An 11,916-nucleotide genomic window follows, 5' to 3' on the forward strand; every position below is an offset into this window, starting at 1 on the left:
TTGGTTTTCCAGTCTGTCATCGCATGACTCTTCTAGGCATAATGTAGGTTTGCTCACCGTGGGTGGAAGGTCTCTCCATTCATCCTGAAGGAAGAACATTTCCGTAACTCACTTCTCACTGCAAAGCAGGCAGTGAGAGGAGTGCTGGGCAGGACACAGAATAGCCAGGACTGGTGTCAGCTGTATCTTCCCGACTTAGTAGAACTTAAAAGAAATGGGCGTGAAGGTCACAGCAGAGGCTCATGCCCAGTTGTCAGGGGGTAATGTCTGGGTATCTGTGGTCTCAAAACACTTCCTGGGTGATCCTACTTACTGGATTTGCGATCCTCTGACTGGGATCCATGATTTACCTTCTGAGGCTGGGCATATTGTCCCAAATTACTGTCCTATTTAGCCAGAAATAAAAGGCATGGCAATGGGCAGGACCAAGAACACCCTGGAGAAGCAGACAGGGCATAAAAACAAAACCTTGGAGGAACAGCAGAGAGGACAGACTGAACACTGGTGGGGCATTAGAGGAGGGTTCACTCACCCTTAGTGCAGGCAGAGTCCTCCCAGGAAGGGCAGAAGACTTAGCCTGAGACCCAGGGAGGGGGAAATGACATCACACTGCCAGGCCCTAACTGGTGACCTCTTTATATACCTACAGCAACATAAGTATAAGTATATTCGTTACTTAAAAACATTACTTTTCTTCTAAAATTAGCCAACCTAGGAGAAAAGCCCAGAATGCTTGATTATGGCTCCAAGATAGAAATGCCAAAGTTGTTATTCCTGACAATGTAGATTAATGCTAATTGATGAGAGTTGAGGGATAAAGGAGGTGTGTGTGTGTGTGTGTGTGTGTGTGTGTGTGCGCGCGCGCTGGGGATAGGGGAAGACAGTTCTGCAACTTTCCTGAGCTTCAGATCTGGAAGTCAAGGGCTCCCTTCCTAGTGAAGGAACAGTTGGCAAAGGTGGGTACCAGCAGAACAGAATGTAATAGCCCCTTGTCACTCATTGTTCACACCCACGAAGCCTGTGCCCTAGGACTTGGCTACTTGTATTTAAATAGCCATTGACTTTGGAATTGCTTTTCATTCACTGGCAGCTGTGACTGGGACAAGAAGCCCTTAGATCCTAGTTTCTTACTGGCCCTGAGAGCACAGGTTTGCTGTCCAATTCTTCACCAAGATTCATTTAAAATTTTTCTTAAATTAATTGATTTGTATTATGTATGTTTTGTCTGTCTGTCTCTTTGCCACATGTGTATGCTTCCAGAAGAGGTGGGGAGAGGCCTTTGGATCACAATGGTTGTGATCCATCTTCTGGGTCATCTGGAAGAGCTGCCAGTGCTAATAACCATTGAGCCGTCTCGCCAGCCCCTAAGATGTATTTTGTTGGTTACAATCTGCTTCCTGGTCCCTAGTCACGCCAGGTTTACATCTTGTTCACATGTCTAACTGGCATCCTCTGTGTGAGGGAGTAGGTTCCTGGGGTGCTGAGGGTACACAGAAAAGAAGGGTGTGCCTTCTACCCTTTCTATAGCTCCCACTGGCTGCCAAGCAAAAGGCAAAAGGGTTAGAGGTGCTCTTATCAACAGAGTGAGGTTGGATGTGAGACTTTGTTCACAGGAAGGCATGAGGGCTGGGTGGAGGTGAGGGTTTCCAGGGCTCAGGACCTGCTGGGTTGGTCTCTTACCTGCAAAGGCTGCTTTGCACTCACTTCTGGGGTGGGTCAGGAGCTCAAGGCTCCAGGCCTAGCCTCCCTTCAGGGGTTAGCACTAACCCAGTTTATAAATATTACATGGAACTGCTCATGCACAGCTGGGGAGAATGACCCCATTGTAGGCTGTGCAGGCTTTACATTTATTAACTGGGTCCTGGGTCCTGGCACAGCCACCTGAGGGCTATGATCTTATCTGGACAGGCTGAGCTCATGGACTGGTCGCAGGACAGAGGGGTGGGACAAGTTATCAGCTGGTGTGGCAGCAGGTTTTCTGAGGTTCACCAGGGCCAGGACACACCTTTGGGAGGGATCTTAGGAACTCATTTCCCGAGCTTCATTTTCTAGAAGGGGTGGGTTGTCTGGCAGGGATACCTGCCTTCCCAGATTAGAACATCCTTCAACTGTCTCCTTTCATTGCAAGAACTCCGAGGATCCACTCTCTCTGTCTCTCTCTGTCTCTGTCTCTCTCTGTCTCCGTCTCTCTGTCTCTCTGTCTCTCTCTGTCTCTCTGTCTCTCTCTGTCTCTGTCTCTCTCTCTCTGTCTCTCTGTCTCTCTCTGTCTCTCTGTCTCTCTGTCTCTGTCTCTCTGTCTCTGTCTCTCTGTCTCTCTCTGTCTCTGTCTCTCTCTGTCTCTGTCTCTCTGTCTCTGTCTCTCTGTCTCTGTCTCTCTGTCTCTGTCTCTTTCTCTCTCTGTCTCTGTCTCTCTGTCTCTGTCTCTCTGTCTCTGTGATGTATGCACATGTGCATATGTGTGTATGAATGCAAGTCCAGTTGGAAGCCAGAGGACAACCTTGGGTGTGACTCCTTGGGTACTGTCCTCACCTCCCTTTTTGAGACTGAGTCTTCCATAGGCCTGGAGCTTGCCAAGTATGTTAGGCTGTCCAGTCAGTGAGTCCTAGAAATCTGCTTGTTTCTGCCTCTCCAGTGCTGGAATTACATATACACATCGTCATATCTGGCTTTTTAAGTTTTCAAGGCTAAAACTCAGGTTCTCTTCACCCCAACATTTATAGTCTTAACACAAGATATGGAGTGCTCTCTGGTTGGTATCTGAGGGCAATCATGGCTCTTTCTCTTTTACAGTCCTGGTTAGTTTTTTGCCAACTCCATACAATTTAGAGTCACCTGTGAAGAGGGAACTTCAACTAAGAAACTGCATCTACCAACTTAGCCTGTGGGCATGTCTATGGAGTATTTTTCTTGTTTAATCATATGGGAGGGCCCAGCTCACTGTGGGTGATACGTCCCCCAGACAGGTGGTCCAAGGCTGTATAAGAAAGCAGGCTGAGCAAGCCAGGGAGAGCAAGGTAGTAAGCAGCGCCCTCCACAGTTGCTGCTTCCATTCATGTGACAAGGTTCCTGGTGTGAATCCTGCCCTGCCCTCTCTTCATGACAGCGAAAGAGCTGTAGGGCATTCCCTTGATTAATGATTGATGTGTGAGGGTCCATCTTACACTGGGGAGTACCATCTCTGGGTTGGTGGTCATGGGTGCTATAAGAAGGTAAACTAATAAACCATGTGGAGCAAGCCAGTAAGCAGCATCCTTCCATGGCCTCTGCATCAGTTGTTCTCTGCAAGCTCCTGCCTTAGTTGGATTGCTGCCCCGACTTCCTCAGTGATAGACTGTTACCTGGAAGTGTAATGTGAAGTAACCCCTTACCTCTCCAAGTTAATTTTTATTATGGTCTTACCCTAACTAGGTAAGATACCTTATCCTGGGGCAATGTCTTGATTGGTGATTGATTTGGGAGAGCCCAGCCCACTGTGTGTGGCACTGTCCCTAGGCAGGTAGGCCTGGTCTGTAAGATCAGAGTGAGCTGAGAGTGAGCCAGAGACCTAGCCAGTAGTAAACAGTGTTCCACCATGGTTTCTGCACCAGGTTCCTGCATTGAGTTCCTGCCTTGACTTCCCTTAATGGTAGACTGTGACCTGGGCTTGGATCATAGTGTTTATCACAGTAGCAGAATTGAACTGGAAAACCTCATGTCCTCTCAGCATTGGTGTCCCGTTGTGTGTCTGTGCCCTGATGTCATCTTATTGACGAAGCAGTCCGATTGGTTAGATTTACTTTAATGATTTTATTTTTACTTAATTTCATCTTGAAAGACCCTTCCTCCCAGTACAGCCACATTCTGAGTTTTTTGGCTGTTGAGAGCCATGGGGTCTGGGGAGATGGCTCAGTTGGTAAGGTGCTTTCTGCAGTCATACCAGGATTTGAGTTTATTATCCAGGACCTATGGGAGAAAGCCATGAGTATGGTGAATGTTGGTGATCAGAGGGTCCCGGGGACTCTGACCAGCTCCAGGCTCAGCTAGAGACCTTGCCTCAAAAAGGAAGGGCTGGGTGTGAATGAGGAAGATGCTTAGTGTTGACTTCTGGCTTTCACACCAACATGCACATGCATACATACATACTATTACTTAAAGACATACTTTTTAAAGGACCAGATAGACTTAAGTGGCCTGAAGGTCCCCACAGTCACCAATGCATCAGCAGTTCTCTATGCCATAGGAAGAAGCCAGGATCAGAGTACTGATCCTAGTCTGTAAGAAGCCACAGGGCAGTGTGTGTGCGTGTGTGTGTGTGTGTGTGTGTGTGTGTGTGTGTAGTGTGTATGTGTATGCTTGTGTGTATGTGTGTATGTATGTGTGTGTATGTGTATGTTTGTATGTATATGTGTGTGTATGTTTGTGTGTATGTGTGTGTATGTATGTGTGTGTATGTATATGTTTGTATGTATATATGTGTGTATGTTTGTGTGTATGTGTTTATGTATATGTGTGCGTGTGTGTATGTTTGTGTGTATGTGTGTGTATGTGTGTGTGTGCATGTGTGTGTGTATGTGTATGTGTGTGTGTAACACTGCTTGCCACTGTCCTCTTTCCATCCAAGCCACTTAGCTGATGGTGTTGATGGCATTTGGAATCATGGTTTTCCTCATACTGAAGAGTTCCAAAGCTGAGCTGCACAGTCCCTGGCTCCCTTCCCCCAGCTGTTGCCAATCTGATGTGATGGCTGGGTGCATTAGTGTGCTTTCGTTTGCCCTCTTAGAGCCTTGTGCACCTCTAGACTACACACCATGGCAGCCCACCTTCAGCCGCTCTAGACAGGGAGCTCAGGAGTCTTAGATGCACTACATCCCAGGTAGGAATCCTTCTCTTTCTAGACTGAATTCTGAGGGGCCAGGCATTTTCAGGGTCATGGCAGACACACCCTGTTCTTAGCTAGCAATTGCATATCGTTTTATTTTACAGATTTCCATTTCCCAAGGTGAAAGAATAATGTTATTTTTGTCCTGAAAACTTCAGCCTTCCTATTAATAACAAATGCAGATCTAGGGCTGTGTCCTGCCTTGGTTCCGTGCATGGATCGATGGCAGGATATAGCTTGTGCTAAATGTGGGTTTTCTTTACTGATAACACATTCCATTTAGGTGAGTTTAACACTGTTTGGCTACAATTGTTCGGAGTATCCGATAAATGACTTGATGTCTTTGAATCCCCCGGGTTCCATCATGTAAAACAGTTGCAGTAATTTTAGCTGAATAAATCTCTCTGTGTCTTTCTGTCTCTATCTCTGCTTCCTTCACCCCTTCCCATAGGTGCAGATGAACCAGAGGAAGGCATCAGGTGTCCTGTTCTGTTACTCTTTACTGGATTCCCTTGAGACAAGTGTCTCTCATTGAACTTGGAGCTTATTGAATTTCAGCCAGGTTGGCAGACAACAAACTCCAGGAATCATCCCGTCCCTGCCTCCCCAGCACTGGGTGGGTCTGGCTATGTCCAGCTTTTCATGTAGTGCCTGGGAACCAAGGGTCAAGTTCTCAGCTACTGAGCCATCTCTCTATCCATAAAGAACAAAAATTTAGAGGTTAAAAACATTAAGGCTATCTACTCCCAAGGCTTCATAACAGAGACGAAAAGAACCGAGGTGCGGGAACCGAGGTGCCCGGGATTAGAGGGGATTAGAGAACTCAGCAGGGTCAGCTCCAGGACTGAGGCACCCTGGTTAAGTTGGGGTCTCTTTTGACACTCAGTTTGCAGAGTGTGCTGCTGTTGTCCTGTGGCTCCTGTGTGCAACATTTAAGTCACTGCCTAGAGTGAGAGCCTTTGGGTGACCTGGATTTCCTACACGAAGCTGTCCCAGAAGCCTCCTCGGGGTCCTGTTGGTTAACACAGAGTAACCCCTGCTGGCACTGACCCAGCTGTCCGTGCTGTGATCTGTACTGGCATCTCCTCTGTGCACAGGGCTGGAACACATCGACTCTGCTGTTGGATCAAGGGAAAAGAAGAAAGCCACCCTTGAGGAATCTAATTAGACAGGTAAGAAAATAGCAGCCCCTGTGTGCTGTCCCACAGGTCTGTCTTTGTGTGGCCCCAGCAGGAAAGGACCCTGGAGAAATCTGGAAACCCGCACAGCCCAGTGCTGTCACCAGGCAGAGGTGTACCGATCCTGCATGGCTTCTATTGATTCCGAGTCACCTCTGTGATTTAGTCATGGTTTCTTTCCTAAATGCTTGCAGTCTTTTCTGCTATTGTATGCCACGAAGCCTTGTAGCCTCTGATCTGGTCAAACCAACTGTGTTTCCCTGTGCCCTTGTTTGAAAGAAATTATTAAGCTGCCAGTGTGGGGCATTGGTGGACAGTGTCACATGGATTTTCTAGTGTTATGTGAGAGTGTAGGGTGTCAGCCTCTGACATCAGAGTGGCATGGGCCAGCAAGGGCTCTGAGGGGACACACACTTCTGCTGTGATGTTTTTGCTCTCCTGCTTCCTGTTCTTCTCCCCCACAGGAACACATGGAAATTCTTAGGTCAGGGTGGTCAGAGGGAGAGGTAACATCTGGAGGTCATATTGCTGCATTTGCGAGGGGATCAAAATGGTGCTTGCTGTTTCATGTTACTGGAGTCATGTATAGTGGCTCCTACAGGAGTGATGGAGACAGTCACAAGACATCAGAGTGTTAAACTCATAGTTCAGGAGGAAAGCACTGCAGATCCCCAAAAGGACATCAAAGAGGCCAGCTACATGCCTCAGGGGGTAAAGGCAGATGCTACCAAGCCTGACAATCTACGCTGGATTTCTAGAGCACATATAATGGAGAGAACTGACTTCACCAAGTTATTCTGTAACCTGGACATGTGCACCATGGCACATGTGAACAAAAGAACATGCATGTGTACACACACACACACACACACACACACACACACACACACACATTTTTAAAAAGGACATTAAAGGTTTCTAAGAAGCCGTTTAATACAGTGGTGACATGTTTCTTTTGAATGGTAGGAAGCAGTTAGCAGATACTAGCAGGGCTGGGAGGACAGAGCCTGGTGGCTCACCGGCTCTGGTGGGAGGACAGCTCCTGGTGACACATGGGCTCTGGTAGCAAGGACCCTCTGAGAGCTTTCAGCTCCAGCACTTGCTTCTGTTCTGTCCATTTGGGTTGCAGACAGGAAATGGCTCTCATGTTCTAACTCAGATTTGCTTGTGCAGTGATGATGGGACCAGAGTCTGGGGACTGGCATTGCATTTAGAGTCTAAAACTGGGTCTTTTGGGGAAGGAAGTTTTGTTTTTGCTTTAGTTTGTTAAGATAAAGATAGGTAGAGACTGATAAAAAGAGAAGGGAAGAAGAAAGGAATGGGAGAGAGGGAGGAAGGAAGGGAGAGAGGGAGGGAGGGAGGGAGGGAGAGAGAGAGAGAGAGAGAGAGAGAGAGAGAGAGAGAGAGAGAGAGAGCGAGCTAGCTCATGGCACTAGCTAGCACCCTCTGTGAGTGTCAGTAAAGACTGGCCTGGGAGTTAAGTGCTACTGCCACCCTGTTTTGGCATCCCCATAACTGTTAATTCAGACACAGTGGTGCAGGATATCCCTAACTGGTGCAGGATATCCCTAACTGGTGCAGGATATCCCTAACTGGTGCAGGATATCCCTAACTGGTGTAGGATATCCCTAACTGGTGTAGGATATCCCTAACTGTTTTTGTTTGTTTTTCTCTTTGGTTACCTCAAAATGGAGGGAAAACATTCTTCAGCTTTGTCCACTGAGGGCAGAGATCCGAATCTGGTTCAAATGCTGCATTCACGTTAACTAGACCCTTGGCTCCATTTCAAGCATCTTGGAAATAGCAACCATGCAACAAGGAAGTTGCATTTACTCAGGAATAAAAATGTCTTCTTTATAAAGAATGTCACGGGAACCCTGCACACCAGCTCCTGTCTTACGGGGGTGGTCAAGACAGAGTCATGCAAAGTGACAGTGTTAATATTTCTCCAGTACTGTACTGGGAAGAATGAAAATGTGCCAGATGCTAAAAGGTTAGGAGGGGAGTAATTGTGTATTTAATTGTTTGTGCTGCTGCACCAGCACAATTTCTTTTTTACCCCGATTTTTGTTATTTTATTTATTTACATTCCCATTGTTGCCCCCCTCAGTCCCCCTCCCATAGTTCCTTGCCTCCAATAGGGTGCTCCACTCCACCAGACCTCCCCCTTCCCTGGGCCTCAAGTTTCTGGAGGATTAGATGAATCTTCTCTCACTGAGGCCAGTCCAGGCAGTCCTCTGCTGTATGTGCCCAGGACCTTGGACCAGCCCATGATTCCTGGTTGGTGGCTCAGTGTCTGAGAGGTCCCTGGGGTCTGGGTAAGTTGAGGCTGCTGGTCTTCCTATGGAGTCACCCTCCCCTTCAGCTTCTTTAATCCTTCTCCTAATTCAACCACGGGGGTCCCCAATTTCAGTTTAATAGTTTTGTAAGTGTCTGCATCTGCCTCAGTCAGCTGCTGGTAGGGCCCCTCAGAGGACAGCCATGCCAGGCCCCCATCTGTAGGCACATCATAGCATCAGTAACAGTGTCAGGCCTTGGTGTTCCCTAGTGAGATGGATCCCAAGTTGGACCACCTTTCTTTCAGTATCTTCTCCATTTTTGTTCCTGCAGTTCTTTTAGACAGAAACAGTTCTGTGTCAGAAATTTTGACTGTGGGTTAGTAACCCTGTCCCTCTGCTTGAGGCCCTGTTTATCTACTGGAGGTGGGCCCTTTGAATTCCCTCTCCCCAGTGTTGGGCATTTGGCTAACATCTCTCACCTCCTGGGTCTCTGGGACTTTCTAGAGGTTCCCCCCACCTCCCACTCCCCTGATGTTGCATATTTCCGTTCATTCTCTTGGCCCTCTGGGCTTCTCTCCTGTTCTCCTGCCCCATACCTGATCCTGTTCACCCTCCCCCCTCCCACCCAGTTCCCCCTCCCTCGGGAACACTTTCGTATGAGTATATGTTGCACAGTCAGCCTATTCCCTCACGCTTGTGTCTTCTGCTCCCCTTCCTCCCCCTCCCTGCTCATGTTAGTTCCCTTCACCTCGGGACAGTTTCACCTTTACTTCCATTCATGTAGACATATTCAATTCTATGGATCTATATAAAATCTAGGAAGCACAAATGAGAAAGAAATGTAATGTTTATCTTTCTGAGACTGGCTTAATCAACTTAATAGATAATGTTCAGCTGCATCCGTTTTCTGACAAACAGCATATTTCTTCTTTATAGCTGAAAAATTCCATTCTCTATGCAAACTTCATTTTTAAAATCTTTTTCTCTGTTGTTGGTTCTGTAACTGAGCCATTGTGACTACTGCAGCAATAAGCATGCATGTGCAGGAGTCTCTTACTGCTATAATAACCATTGGTGTGCAGATATCCCTGTGACATATTGACTTGAGCCTTTTGGCAAATACTCAGGAGTGGTATATTAGATCATATACCAGATCAGTTTGAAAATTAAAGCAATTATTCTTTAACAAATTTGTACATGTATATAATATATTTTGATCATATCCACACCATCACCCCCTCTTGTGCACCTTCACCCCTTACTCTTTTCTGCCTTCTTCTGTGATCCCCTGAGGGGATGGAATTAGGCTTGCTTGCATGAACACAGGTAGGGATGTTTTAGAGTAACCAATACACTGACTTTCATGGCGACTTGACTAATTTACATTCCTACCAGCTTTGTATAAGAACCCTCCAACCTTTAGGCATACTTTTTTTTGCAACCTACTTTAATACACGTTAATCCTCTCCTCTTGTCCACCACCTACCAGAGGTAGTGGAAGAGAAAGGACAATAGGATATGGGGGAAGTGGGCCTGTTTAGCAATAGTTCTTTGGGGGCAAGCTTGATCTTCTTTGTCGGCAGTGCAGTCCTGTAGCAAACACCAAGTATGAATCAGCAGCTACAGTCCAGTCCTCTCAGCAGACACCGCACACAAACCAACTGCTGTAGTTCTAACCTGAAGAAACCACAAGGCTCACCAACTGGCCTGAGGTCACTGAAGAGGCAAGAAGCTGCAGGACCCTCACTCGCAGTTCTTGGGTGAGTTTCCCTCAATGGTGGTGTCACCACAAGCAAAGCTCAACAATGCTATGTAAAGTGAACCAATACATGCATGAAGTTACTGAAGAATAGTGAGGCAGAGCAAACCAAACCAATGCTCAGTGCTCATCTCCCACTATCTGTCCACTACAGCAAAACATCCTTTCACCTGTGTCTGCTTCAGGAAAACATTCTTTTATGTGATGTTTCTACTTCAGCAATACATCCTATCACCTGTGTGCCCCAACAAAACATCATTTGACAGAACTGACTTCCACTTTACCACCCCTTGCCTTTTTTGAGAATTCCCTTCTGTCCACATGCTCACCAGCACTTGTTATTACTTATTTCCTTAGTGACTGCTATTCTGACTGGGACAAGATGGACTCTCAATACAGTTTTGACTGTGTTTCCCTGATGGTTGGTGTGCTTGCACATTTCCACCTGTTTACTGGCCGTCTGTGACTCATTGTTTGAAAGCTGTTCATTTTCCTATTTATTAAATTTTTATAAGGCCTTACTATGTAGCCCTGGCTGGCTGGAGCTCACTCCGGAGGATTGTAGTGAAAAATTTCCCTAATTCATTAGATAATAAAGATGCCATGAAACCAATCACTGGTCGAGGAGGAGGCGGGACTTCCGGGTCTGGAGACGAAGAGGGACTTTCTTTTGGATTGCGGAAGCAAGGCAGACACAATGTAGGCTGGAGATTCTTAGAGTTTTCGCCACCAGAAGATTTCTAACTTAGAATAGTTGGTGAATTTAGGATGCTAGGTTCTGTGCCCAGCGATTGTGTTATCTGTTGATTCTAAACTAAGATTGTGTGGTGCAGCGACTCACTCAACTGAGCTCCAGGGAAATGTAACCATGGCAGAGCATGGGTTTTCGAGAAGTGCACCACAGCTAGCTTTGGGAATTTGGGAGTGTTGAGCGGGTTTGGTGGCAGCCAGCCATGGAGAGGAGAGATCTGTTTGGGGGCTCTGGAGAGGCAGAGCCAACTTTGGTGGGACAGGCTTTGGCAAAAGGAAAAAAAAATTGGTCTCAGCCTGGGGGCTCTGGAGAGGCAGAGCCAACTTTGGTGAGACAGGCTTTGGCAGAAGGAAAAAAATCGGTCTTGTCCTGTCTGGCTGCTGGGCTGGGAGCAGACCAAGACCTCAGACTGGTGCCTAGCCGGCAATAGCATGGGTTGCTTTTCAAATATAACACGCTGCAGAGGATAGATGGCCTGGAATTGCTTTAGGCTTTTTAGTTTTTTCTATATTCTAAGTATTAATTCTCTGTGAGATGTGTAGCTAGCAAGAATTTTCTCCATTCTCTATGCTACATTTTGACAGATTTTGAATGGCTAACCGAAGTGTGATAATGAAGTGAGAAGATAATGAAAGTAAAATAACATGTGAAGAAGAGTGTCCAGATGGATTGCTAATTCACACACAGGTTGCTAATCCACAGACGATGGATTGCTAATCCACAGACAGACTGCTAATCCACAGTCAGATTGCTAATCTACAAACTCATTGTTTGGAAGACATCGAAGACATTTGCCTGAGTTATGGTTTCTGTTACTGTGATGAAACACCATGACCAATGCTGTGATGAAACACCACTACCAATGCTGTAATGAAACACCACGACCAAAATCAACTTGGGGAAGAAAGGGTTTATTTGGTTTATGTTTCCACATCACTGCTCATCATTGAAGGAAGTCAAGGCAGGAACTCAAATGAAGCAGGAACCTGGAGGCAGGAGCTGATGCAGAGGCCGTGGAGGGGTGCTGCTTACTGGATTGCTCCTCATGGCTTGCTCAGCCTGCTTTCTCATTGCACCCAGGACTACCAGCC

The 11,916-nt window shown here is 46.7% G+C and overlaps 1 long non-coding RNA gene across 1 annotated transcript; it reads left to right on the top strand.

Annotated features, from left to right (window-relative positions):
- The first annotated feature begins 5,752 nt into the window (after window positions 1–5,752).
- On the top strand, window positions 5,753–11,698 carry LOC115063406. Its single transcript, XR_003843270.1, has 3 exons — window positions 5,753–6,030; window positions 9,899–10,075; window positions 11,410–11,698. It is a non-coding gene; the product is annotated as an uncharacterized LOC115063406 (long non-coding RNA).
- Window positions 11,699–11,916: the final 218 nt, after the last annotated feature.

Source organism: Mus pahari, chromosome 2, assembly GCF_900095145.1.
Source record: "Mus pahari chromosome 2, PAHARI_EIJ_v1.1, whole genome shotgun sequence".
Classification (NCBI taxonomy): domain Eukaryota; kingdom Metazoa; phylum Chordata; class Mammalia; order Rodentia; family Muridae; genus Mus; species Mus pahari.